At 46.3% G+C, this 12,879-nt stretch overlaps 1 non-coding gene across 1 annotated transcript; it reads right to left on the bottom strand.

The window, feature by feature from the left end:
* Positions 1-12,250: 12,250 nt before the first annotated feature.
* Positions 12,251-12,413, bottom strand: LOC148161677 (U1 spliceosomal RNA). The gene has a single exon (XR_015767408.1). It is a non-coding gene; the product is annotated as a U1 spliceosomal RNA (small nuclear RNA).
* Positions 12,414-12,879: the final 466 nt, after the last annotated feature.

Consider the following 12,879-nt stretch of genomic DNA (forward strand, 5'->3'; position numbering starts at 1 on the left):
TTCTCAACAAATAAAAATTAAAAAAGATAAACTGTACAACTAAATGCATTTTCACAGATGTACATACAATTGAAACTACTGCTCCATTCAGGACACAGGGCATTTCTTCTACCTCACAGCTTCCCTTGGGTGGATCCATTGAAGTCTCTCACTGCCTTCACCCTCAGCCCCAGGCAACCACTGGCATCAAAGACGGCTTGATTTTTAACCACGTTATGGAAATGGAACTCTTTTATGCCTACATTCCTCCGTGCAGCCTAAGGATTCTTATATCTATCCATATTACTAATGGATCACCAGTTCAGAATTTTTCATTGCTAAGGAGTATTCCTCTGTATGGATATATTTGGTCTGTACATTCACCTATTCATGGCCATCTATGCAGTTTCCTGGGTTTGGCCATGGGGAATAAAGCTATGATGAATATTCATGTGCAGTTTGCTGTGTGGCCATATTGTGTAAATCCTTAGGAGAGGAATGGCCGTTCACGTGATTGGTAAATGTTTATCTGTGGTTCAGCTTTTCTCGGTGGTTGGACCATTTTTCATTCCCACAAGTGTATGAAACGTCTAGTTACTTTACATCCTCACCACATATGTTTTCGGTCTTCGTAATTTTAGCCACGGGGATGGTTGTGTAATGGTAACTCACTGTAGTATTAATTTATCTTCCCAATGGCTGAGTGTACGGTCGAAAACTGACCTCTGTGCTTCAGAGCCAAAATATAAGACGAAGACAGAGTTTGGAATATTGAGGAACAATAGCTTTATTGCTTTTCGGGGCACAGGGGGCTAGAACAGGCCAAGGCCCTCAAAAACTGTAAGTCCCCTCCCCCTGAAGGAAGGGGCGGGGGGGGTGTTTTATTTTGACAGAAATTGTGTGCATGCTGCCAGCCTCCTTCATCCTGTCTTTAGGGTGGTACCAGGCTCCTGAAACAAAAGGCTTAGAAGGGAGGAGCAGAGGTTTGCAGAAGAGAAGGAAAAGGTTACTTAGTTTAAGATGGAGCCTTGCAGAGACATTAGTGAATCCCTTTTGATTTATGTTCAACTTCATGCTTTTCAATGGTTTCAAGTGGAGCATCTTTTCAAGTGCTTTTTGGCCATTTGTGTATCTTCTTTTGTGAAGCATTTCTTCTTCAAGTCTTTTGACCAGGTTTCCTATTGCATTGTCTTATCAGACACAATATGTGTCAGAACATTACACTGAAAACTGCAGAGCACTACTTCCAGAAATTAAAGAACTAAATACATGGGGAGATAAAATTTGTGGTGGATTGGAAGACTCATTATGGTTAGAGGACAATTCTTCCCAAATTGATCAAAAGATCTAATACAATGCCAATCAACCTTCTAGCAGACATTTTAGTAAGTATTTCTAAGCTGATCCAAATGTTTATATGGAAATGGAAATGATCTTAAATTATCAAAGCAATGTTAAGAAGAAGGAGAAAGCGACAGACTTACATTGTCTATTCCAGAATTACTGTATAAACCTTTTGTGCAATTTAAAAGTGATTTGTCCGATTATTATTCAGTATAAGAGTTTCTGCGCATTCTCACTGCAGCTTGGAAGTTGCTTTACCCCTTTTTCACTGTAGCTACTTGATCTATACTTTAGCCAATAGTTCCAAAGTTTTTAAGTGGAGAGAGAATACTGAAGCTAGAAAGTATTTCACTTAACAGAGAGAAAGACTAATCCCTGATCATTAGGGCAAGGATGACCCTACAAGACTTAATGAACTCGCCTCTATTTTCCAGTTGGCCAAGACAAAGTGGGGAGCTACTGATAGCAGCAGTTTCCTCTGCAGACCTTCATAGTGTTGACTGCTTTGGGTTTACATGGAACCTAGGTGTTGGCTGTGTCCTGAGAGGCTGAAATTGAGTTGAGGCCCAGGGTCCCTGGGTCAGGACAGGTCATCCAGCTGTTGGAAAACACGGAGGGAGACCAGGCCATCCCCAGGCAGCACTGGCCACTTCCTCCAAGGAATCCACCACCACTACACTTTTCATGACTTCTGGTAACTAGACTGAGAGCCCCACGACAATTGGGATAATGTTTTACTCATCTCTGTACTCATGACTCCTAGGACCAAACCAAGCACTGAGGAAGCTCTCGGAGACATTCCTTCATGGATCTGATAAAGGGGGTGGCAAATTTCTAATCTCAACTACATTCCTGTCCCAAATACATGCACGAATGCTCTCTGCTTTCTTCCAGGAGGCAACAAATACCCTTCCTTCCAGAGGAGCCTGCCCTACACTCTCAATGCCCCATGACACTCCCCTGTGTTGAGCTCTGATGAAGAGGGACTGTCCTCTTGGATTCCTCTCAATGGTTCTGTTATTAGGAAGAGATGTCTTCGGCCTAGCTCCCTCCCCCCTCCATCCTCTGCACTGCCACCATATGCCAGGTTAGGAGAGCTACAACAGTTTTGAAAAAGATTTTATATATTTATTTGAGAGAGAGTGAGGGAGAAAGCAAGAGTGAGAGAGAGACAGAGAGAAAGAGAACAGCTGGGGAAGGGACAGGGAGAAGCAGACTCCACTGCTGAGCAGGGAGCCACCCCCCTCAATGGGGCTTGGTCCCTGGAGCGTGGGATCATGACCTGAGCTGAAGGCAGACTCTCGATGAACTGAGCCACCCAGGTGTGCTGAGCTACAAGATTTTGTTTGCATTCTTCCTCTCACTGCTTTGACCTCCTTAGTGAAATCTTATTGATGTCAGAATTCCAAGTTCTTAACAGAGACTAAGGAAAATGAAACACTCAACACACAGTCAAGACAAATGTGTGTAAAGTCTTTGACAACCATAAATTCAGAAGAATATAATTGGTATCACTGCCTCAGAGGCAAGGGTCTCCTACCCTGGCCCTTCCTGACCTTAGGGTAGAACTCTTGCAGTAAGAATGGACAAGTCCAACCTTTATCCATACATCACTGATCCCTCTAAGCCCACACTGACTTGGAGAACATCCACCATGAGGGCAGCTCTGAGGTCAAAGCTAGGGGTCTGGGGCAGAGGCTCATGGTCACATCGTCCTCCTCTTTTTTTTTTTTTTAAGATTTTCTTTATTTATTTAAGAGAGAGGACATAGCGAGAGAGGGAACACGAGCAGGGGGAGCGGGAGAGGGAGAAGCAGGCTTCCTGCCGAGCAGAGAGCCCCATGCGGGGCTCGATCCCAGGACCCTGAGATCATGACCTGAGCTAAAGGCAGACGCTTAAGGATATAGCCACCAAGGTGCCACTCCTCCCCCTCCTCCTCTTGGAACTGGTGCTTCCCTGAAGTACAAACCAACCCAGATCCATTCTGTGGGGCTCCTCGGCAGGTGCACAGGTTCACCGTGGACGAAGTTACTCTCCTCGTTCTCCTTGCTCAGCTCAGGCTGCTCCTTGCAGAGTTGGATGCCGCTGTATGCATTCCTCAGTTTCCCCTGATTTTTCTGGACCCAACTTGTCCTTCTTCTTACCTCCTTTGGGCAACCACCTGCTCCACCATTGCCTTGTCCTTCTTTGCGTTATTCTCATCCTCCAAACCTGCTGATTTTCTGTCTCCCAAATGCTCCCTCTGTTCTCTGTTTTCAGTGTGGGCTCAGCTCAGGCTCCTGCAAGAGACACACAGTGAAGGGACCAAGTCAGGTCTCAGCTGCAGTCCCCAGGGCTGCTTCAAAGGCACCGCAGACCCTTGTGCACTCACAGAAACTGAGCAGGAAGGGACCGTGGAGAATTTGAATAACAACCTTATCTTACATATGAGGAAGCTGAGCGCAGAGAGATGAAGAGATTTTCCCAAACTCCTTCAGCACTTGATGGCAGCACGGCCCCCACACAGGACTTGGCTGCGAGCTTCCCTGTGGAGTCTCCTAACGTACCCTCTGGGAAGGCACATCTGAATTTCAGGGGACACTTAAATTAGAAGTTCAACTTAAAAATAAATACTTTTTAGGAGACTTTGGATCAAATGTAGATATTTCCACTGTTAAAAATACCAGAAATTCCTTCCTGGGGACAAATCTTTTTCCCAGGTATATAATTCTGTTACTTCTTTCCTTTACAAATCATTGGCTAAGATATTAGGATCACAAAAAAGGTATGCAGGGAAGGAGAAGTTCCTCTGTTACCTGTCCTGGTCTCCCAGCTTAAGTAAGAATTAAGTTTCACTGAGACATTGAATACGCATGGAGAACGGATATTGAAATGGAGACCCTTAAAGAAATATAAAGTATTAAGGCAGACAGTTTTTATGCATTTTAGACAAGGAGAAAATACATTTCTCAGGGATTTGGGGGAGTTTTAATTTAGAGAGTGTCTAGACCGAATTTAGAAACCCTGGTGAGAAGGATGTCTTTTTACTTCTTAGTACAGGGGGTGCCTTTTTCATATGGGAGATTGGTTTCCTGCTTTCAGGGAGACAGAGGAGGGTTTGAGTGTCCTGGTACCAGTTTCTTTTTGGGTAGCTTCAATTCAAAATAATCAATATTGTCGACCTCAGAGAGTCGGGGACCTGGGGTGGCGAAGGAACTGAGAAAAAGAGACTACCGCGGCGCCTGGGTGGCTCAGTTGGTTAAGCGGCTGCCTTCCGCTCAGGTCATGATCCTGGATTCCAGGGATCGAGTCCCGCATTGGGCTCCCTGCTCAGCAGGGAGTCTGCTTCTCCCTCTGACCCTCCCCCCCTCATGCTCACTCTCTCTCTATCTCATTCTCTCTCTCAAATAAATAAATAAAATCTTTTAAAAAAAGAAAAAGAGACGACAGTATAGCGAGGCACAGGGGACCCCAAGCAAACAGCCCGAGGTCCTGAGGTTTATTTTCCATAATCTAATATACCTTCTACAGTGATATAGTACTATAATGATTTACAGCAGGGGCTTAGTAAGGCGCATCTTCCACGTACACAGGGTTAGTCAAGTGAAGCAATGGCAGTGGAGAAGGAATAAAGAAATCTGCAACTGGCTGTGATCAATTAATTGTAAACAGCATTGTACTCGGTCTTTAACACAGGATAAGAAAACAAAAAAGGGAATGCACAGTGTGCTGTTACAGCTGGCTTCCTATCTACAAAACATCTTCTGCTGTGTACTTTAGATCAGACCACACACATCCCAAGGGCATTTCACTCTGATCCTTTCAGGTTATTTTTAACCCTGCAATCTCGAGTTTTCTCAGAGATCTTGGAGTCTGAATGAACATGCACCAGTGGTCGTTGTGGCATTCTGTTTCCCCCAAATATGCCATTGTGGTACATTTTGGGCAATCTGACCTTGGCGCCTATGGGTACTATGGTTTCTCTCCGCCTTGCTCATTACTCAGTGCCTATTTCAGAGAGAAGGCTAAACATATCATTCTTAGAAATACCAAGGTGGCTCTCTCGGTTCAGCGTCTGACTCTTGATTTCAGCTCAGGTCATGATCTCAGGGTCATGCGATTGAGCCCCAGTTTAGCCTTCATGCTCAGTGCAGTCAGCTTGGGATTCTTTCTTCCTCTCCGTCTGCCCATCACCCCTGCTCTAAATAAATAAATAATATTTAAAAAAGAAATACAAAATAAATCCCATGACCTTATGTGAAACTAATACAATGCCTATGTTAAGTGGACCAGATTAGTTTAAAAATTATTTTAAAGCGCACCTGGGTGGCTCAGTTGTTTAAGTGTCAGTCTTTGGCTCAGGTCAGAATCCCAGGGTCCTGGGATAAGCCCGTATGTCCAGCTCCCTGCTCAGTGGTGAGTCAGCTTCTCTCTGTTCCTCTTCCACTACCCCCACCACCGCTCCTGATATCTCAAGTACTCTCTCTCAAATAAGTAAATTAAAAAATTTTAAAAAGCAATGCAATGGTCCTCTCTGGAATCAACCCACACATAAGCATGCTTTCGTTTTGCTGCACCCCAGTCCCCCTTTCTCTTTATTACCTATCTGACCTACATCCTTCCCCCAGCGATGGAGACAGCTCAGATGCACTGCTTCACCTGGTGGTGGGGCCAAAGAGAAGTGCACACATGGTTAGAATGGGCTGCCTTGAGAGTCAGCCGAAACGTAGCTACAGGCAGTTAGAAACAAGCCTAAAGTACCATTAAGAATAAGCACTACAACATTTAGCGGTACAGATTTTAGGTGTGGTATTGATATCACCTTCCTTGTACAAATGTGTTTAGACTCAAGCATGAGACTATGGGATCAGACAAAATGAAAGAAAACTGTGTCAAGTGTGAAGATACTAAGTTACCAAAGTTATTCTGAGTTGTATAATTAGTTTGTCCCTTAGCCCCTCATTTCCACCTGCAGAACCTAGAAGACGTGCAACAGAGTCTCCACTTGCCATCAAAGTCAATCTGAGGACACAATAATTTAAACTGTTAACCCAAACTTTCCATTTTTTCTTAACCTGTGTTGAATACCAGGCATTTCGATTACCCATTCCCATTTCCAGGGAGACTGCAGTGAGGACGGAGAATAATGTGGTGCATCCAGGTAACAGTCTGTTTCTTGGTCCGCTTCTGTGCTCAGCATGTCAACTTTTGTCTGCCAGTGGACCTCTAACCACACAGGGGAAACCCAACAAATATTAAAAGTGTAGGTTCTCTAGGTTAATCTACATTTAGGATTCTGTAGTGCTCAGAATGGCTCTTGAACTGCAAGGACCAAGGTAAATGCCCCCTCCTTACCTTAGGGGGAGTAATTCTGATTCCTGAAGCATGCACCTCTTCGTTTTCTATTTATTATTATTTTTTTTAAATTTCAGCTAGGCTCCATCACCTACGTGGGACTCTAATGCATGACCCTGAGATGAAAGTTGCAAGCTCTACTGACCGAGGCAGCATGCGTCCCCCCCAGGACCTTTGATGCAGGCAAATACCATGATTTTCGTATTGGAAAAGTACTGCAAACTGTGGGACATGCCTTCAATCCGCTCCACTCCTTCTGGGCATGTTTCGTGAGTTCCGACTGTGTGCGAGTCCTCTTTCCCACCCACCCATAGAAGGGCATATACATGGAAAATGTGCCCATCCATAGAAGACCCTCTAGGATCCCAACCCAGATCCGCTGGGATCCCTGGGGTCTTTTCTGTGTTATGCTCTCCTGCTCTCAGTGTGTTTCTGCCTCTAAAGGCACCTGTGAGCAGGACTGCCCTGGGGCTCCTGGAGCTCCTTTGTACCCAGTCCCAGAGAACGGGGAGTACATGCCGTATATGACCACAGCCCCCATGTATCTCCCCTCCCCAAAGGCACTCAGCCTTTCACTAACAGGTGCAGCAGGGTGAAATCTCCATTCCTGGCCCAGGGGAGACTAACTCTGAAACACAAGTGTCCCCTAGGCTCTCCTAAACCTGTCAGGACAAAGCTCCCCCACAGCTGTTGCTGGAAATCACAACTTACACAGCAATGAACTCAAAATGGTCACAGATCTAAGTATAAGAGCCAAAACTATTGTGCAAGAGGACTACATGGGAGAAAATGGTCAGGAATTCACAGTAAGCAAAGAGTTCTAAGTCACTACGGCAAGAGCACGATACGTAAGAGAAAATTGAAGAAGAAGAAGTTTTTGCATCAAACATTGCCACTGAGAAAAGGAACAGAGAAGCCACTGATTAGGAGAAAATATTTGTGGATTAAATACCCAATGGGGACTCACGTTCACGAGAGACAAGAGGACTTTGAACTCACTCAATGGGCAGAAGCAACACACTCGTTTAAGCCAGTATAAGAGTCGAATACACATGTACCAAAGGAGACACATAAAAAGGTAATCAATGTTATTAGTAATATGTTATTATTTCTCAAAGAAATGCAAGGAAAACCAGGTACCATTTTACACCAACTAGTGTGCTTACGTCCCAAAGACGATACCAAGTGTTGCTGAGGATGAGCAGAAACTGGACCCTCCTATATTGCTGGTCGCAACGTAAAATATAACAGCTCCTGCAGAAGCCACTTTGAGAGTTCTTAAGAGTTCAGCACAAGCTTGCCATAGGACCCAGCCATTCCACAACTAGGAATCTATCTGAGAGAATAAAAACATATGTCCGCTCAAGTCTCGTCAGAAATGTTCCGGGCAGCGTTATTCACAATGGGCAAAAACTGACAGCAACACAAAGGGCCATCGGCTGGTGAATGGACAAACCAAATGTTTCCTATGTGTACCATGGCATCTATTCCGCAACAAAAGGCACAGAAATCTGATCCAAGCTACAGCATGGAGGAACCTCAAAAGGATGCTAAGTGAAAGAAGCCAGTCACCAAGAACTACAGACTGTCTCATTCGGCTTATGTAAAATGTGCAGAAAGGAGCAATGCACAGAGACAGAAAGCAAATCAGTGCTGCTTGGGGCTGGAGGAGGGAGCGGAGACTGTCTGCAGAGGGGCTGGAGGGAGTGTGGGAAGGTGAAGGAAGCCTCTGAAACACACTAGGGCACTAGCTGAACAACTCTGTCATTGTTGACAATGGGTGAAATTTATTGTATGTCAATTTCACTTAAAAAAAAAAGAAAGAAGGCGACCCTCGCACATCAGTGGGTCCTGGGGTCCCCAGGCAAACACTGCCTGGTGAGGGGCCACATCCTGGAGTCCCAGCAGGTGGTGGCTCAGAGCCTGGTTTCTGACCTCCCAGCTGGAGTCAGGGGTTCAGTGACTGTGCCTTCAGTCTCAGGCCCTGGCAGTTCCCCTGGAATCCACCAGGCGGCAGACTACTTAAGGGAACAGACCTTCAGGTGGCCCAAGGACACCAGGGGGAAGCAAGCAAAGATAGGGCACCAGCTGGCTGGAGATTCCTAGAGGAAGTGAAGGCTGCAGGACCCAAGGAAGCTGCTGGCAAGATCTGGATGGATCTTAAGTAGGTTTGGTCCCCTGGGTGGGCTCTAAGCACTAAGCTTTAGGTTAACATCCAAAGGTTCCCTTTGATGCTCCCTCCTGCAGTGGCACTGAGGCTCCCCCCGTGGAAGCTCAGCATAGGGAAAAGAACCTGTGCTGCTATTCACCTTCTTCTGAGTCGAAATGGAACACTTGGGCTGCGTTTAGGGGAATCTGCCCTTTTCTGGCCCTCTATGTAGGGCCAGCTCCTGGGTGCTGAACCATCCCTGCAGGAGGCTAGAAGAGGCACTCTGGTCCTTCACATTGGAGCTGGGCTTGCAAAGAAGGGTTCCTGCTAATCCATATTTCCCTGGCCCTGGCTGAGCATCCTGGTCCAAGATCAGGGGCTGCAGTGGCCTAAAATAGGGACTTCCTACATGTCACTGCTCCTCTCTGGAAAGTCCAAAGGCGGCCCATGGTAGTGGTGGGGGGAGGGGAGGGCATAGAAACCTATACTCTGTGAAAACATCATCCACAGTGAAGATTTAAAAACAATGTTAGAGGACAGATCTCATATTATGTAGTCGGTGGTGCAGTAACAGCTCTGCGAGGTGAAAGAGGGTACCTACACTAGTAATCAGCCTAACATAATTTATAGAGTCGTCCAATCCCTGTGTTGCCATGTGAAACTGATCTCACATGGGGAATCAGTTATGACTCAATTGTTTAAAAACCTGAAGGTGAGGGGAAAACATTTGAAAACGAAGCAATAAAACTATAGTTGACTGGGGAACAACATGGCTTTGAATTTTAGTGAACAATGTCGGTCCACTCATGGGTTGATTATTTTTTTTTTTTTTTTACAAATACAGTCTAGTACAAATGTAGAAATACATTTTCTCTTCCTTATGATTTTCTCAATGATATTTTCACTCTAACTCACTGTATCAAAAGAATAAAGTACATAATTCAAGTAACCCACAAAATATGTATTAATCAACCGTTTTTGTTATCTGTAAGACTTCAGTAGGTTATTAGTAGCTATGTTTTCTGGGACTCAAATGTTATACAAAGATTTTCAATTGTGGGACTCTGTACCCCTAACCCCCAGGTTCTTCAAGGGACAATTTGTATCTGGATTTGCAAATGACATACTCCTGTATACAGAAAAATACCAAATACACACACACAGAAACCACGACTATTAGAGTCCATAACCTATTTCAGCAGAGTTGCAGCGTACAAGGCAGACAAATCAGGTGTTTCTATAACCTAGGAATGGACACCGGGAAAGTCAATTAAGAAAAAGATTCCATGGACAACAGCACCCACCCGAATGGTATCGAAGAATAATTGAGTCAAGGAGGCACAAAACCTGTACACTGAAAACTACACAATATTGCTGCAAGAGATTAAGGAAGACCTCAACAAGTGGAAAGACATCCTGTGTTCATGGATTGGAATGGTTAAGGTGGTTCAGAAGGCAACAGCAGGATCTGCAGATTCTTTTGGATTCCTATTGAACGTTTTTCTTCTGCCTTCCCTAATCACCATCAGCCCCTTGCAGTACATTTCCTTTCAGACATTGTGGTTTTCATCTCTTCATGTGAGATTGGGTCCTTTTTTTTTTTTTTTTTTAACATTTTCCATGTATCTGCTGAATGTTTTCACCAATGGGATGCAGTTAGAACAAATGCTTTCTTGTGCTCTGGTGATTCCCATCTTGCTGTCAGCTCTGGGTCATTTTCAGATGAGTGATCCATCTCTTCAGGAGGGCTCATTTCCCCCCTTTGTCTGCATACCTCAAACTGTTGGATGGAACGCCAGACACTGTGAATGTTACCTTGCTGTTTGCTGGATATTTTTGTGTTTTCTATAATATTGAGCTTTGTTCAGGGATGCACTGAAGTTACTTGGAAACATTTCTGCTGTTGCTTCAATGCATAGTTCAGTGGCCCAGAGCAGGGCTCCGTGGAGGACTCACCATGAGTTCCAGGTACTGTAGCAAGCCCTCCCCCTGTCTTCCACCCTATTCCTCACAAATTAAGAGGGTTACTTTTGCTTAGTCTATCTGTTGGACACAGGCACTATTCCCAGCACCGTGTGAGCACCAGGCCCTGTGGAAAGGATTACCCCCTGACTTGCTGTCCATGCCTCCCCAGGGCCCCTCCACAGCTCTGGCTAGGTGACTTCCTGCAGCTCTGTCCTCCCTGAGACTCAGTCCTGGGTTCTCTCAGATCAGTGTCCTCAATTCCAGGAGCTCCATGGGGCTCCTATTCAAGTTCCCCTCCCCCCAGTGCCTTGCTTGGAAACTCTCTAGAGCCAGTACCTCTGAGCAGCTCTAGGGCTCTGCTCACCATTGTGTTGCCATGTGTCCGGGATGGCTGTCCCCTTTGCCTGATGCCCAGGATCTTGGAAATCTCCACTTCGCGCATCTTGTGTGACGCTGTTGCTCTTTTGTTTAATTGTTTCTGGCAGAAGAGTAACCCGTTGCTGAGTCCCAGTTGGTGTGGCTCCCCTAAGTGAAAATCAAAGTTGGAAGACCCTCAGTTGTAGATTCTGAATAGAGGCCTTTAGGGAGTAGAGAAAAAAAACACCAGCTCTGGTGAAAGCCTGAAGCCAGAAACCCCTTCAAGCTCAGTTTGACAAAGCAATGCAGGTACATCAGTAGGGACAGTTTTGGCTTGAGCCCAAGAGCTGCAGAAGGCCCACGGCCCTTTGTCCTAGAGCTAACCTGCTGTTTGGGAAAGGTCTGTGGTGCCAAACCCAGCGGGTTCTTTGTGAGTACACAGAGGTGCCTCTTTAAAAGCCTGTCAGGGGGCATCTGGCTGGCTCAGTCAGGAGAGCAGGGGAGTCTCCATCTGGCTTCATGAGCCCTATCCCTACTTTGGGTGTAGGGATTACTTCAACAAATAAACTTACAATAAATAAACAGTACATCAAGCCGGACCCTCTCTAGTCTCGGAAGGGTCCTCTGGAGCAAGGCTATACTAGGTAGGCTACCAAGTGGCCTAATCAAGGATACGGAGTCTGGGGATTGGGTGAGGCTTTGCAGGGTGCCTGGGGGGATAGGTGGGGAGGGGAGGGAGGAAGGAGAAGGGATGCAAACCCCTGTTCCCTGGGGAATGAAAAGAAAGCACCTTTGCTGGATCAGGGACTGCAAACCACATACTGAAATATAAGCAGAGAAATTGCTCTGCGAAAAACAGAAAAAACCCCGACAGCCAAGGTGGGATGTATGACCAGTGGACAGAAACTGTCCTGCATGCTTTTGATTGAGAAACAGCCAAACCCAGATTCTCAAGAAAGCAGCCCTTAAAAGCAGAGGTGTTTTCTTCAGGGTCCTGGTGTCCCCTGAGTGAGCTTCCTCTTCAGCCCATGTCATCAGCCAAAGTCATGGAAAAGACAAAACAAACAAACAGAAAAATGAATAAGAAAACAAAGGCTATTCTTAAACAACCAACAACAGGTGAAAGAGCAAAAGCAGCCCCCCACTGCCACTGCCACAAATAATGCAGAGGAGTTGTCCATACTCGGGGAAATCGCGGGGGTCAGCATGTCCCTGGTATGATGGAAGGGCCTCCCCTGGGAAAACCACCTGCTTGATCCCGGAGTCTCCCCTGCCGGGTAAGTGTGACTCCCTCCGCCTCCGCCCCACACCAGTCTCACCCCCCTTCCACCGGACACACAGGCTCACTCGCCTAGGCGCACCCCAACACCCTCGGCACCCACTCCTGTCGCAAGCATCCTCACCCTCCACACGACGCTTCCGAATAGGATGGACGCAACAGCGCTGCTACCTCCTCAGCCCCACGAATTCTAAGTTGCAGAACCCCACCGCCATGTTGCCTGGTTTGCATCAGACAAGCCCCGTCCGTGAAGTCAAGGGCTTCGCCTCAGTCCCCAACCCCACCCCATCTCCCTGCCCCCCAGCTCCCCTCCCAACTTGGATTTCAGTACTGGTGTTCCTCCTTCTCCTCCTCCAGTCCCCCTTCCCCTTCTCCCTTCCCGTGCCCTGGCTTCCTTCCTCACCTGCCCAGTCTCCTCTGTCTCCTGAATTGGTTACCACTCTTTCCTCTCCCTGCAGCTATGGCCCCCCAA

This window comes from Eumetopias jubatus, unplaced genomic scaffold (assembly GCF_037043125.1).
Source record: "Eumetopias jubatus isolate StellerSeaLion01/CBP00866 unplaced genomic scaffold, mEumJub1_p1.0 scaffold_92, whole genome shotgun sequence".
NCBI lineage: Eukaryota > Metazoa > Chordata > Mammalia > Carnivora > Otariidae > Eumetopias > Eumetopias jubatus.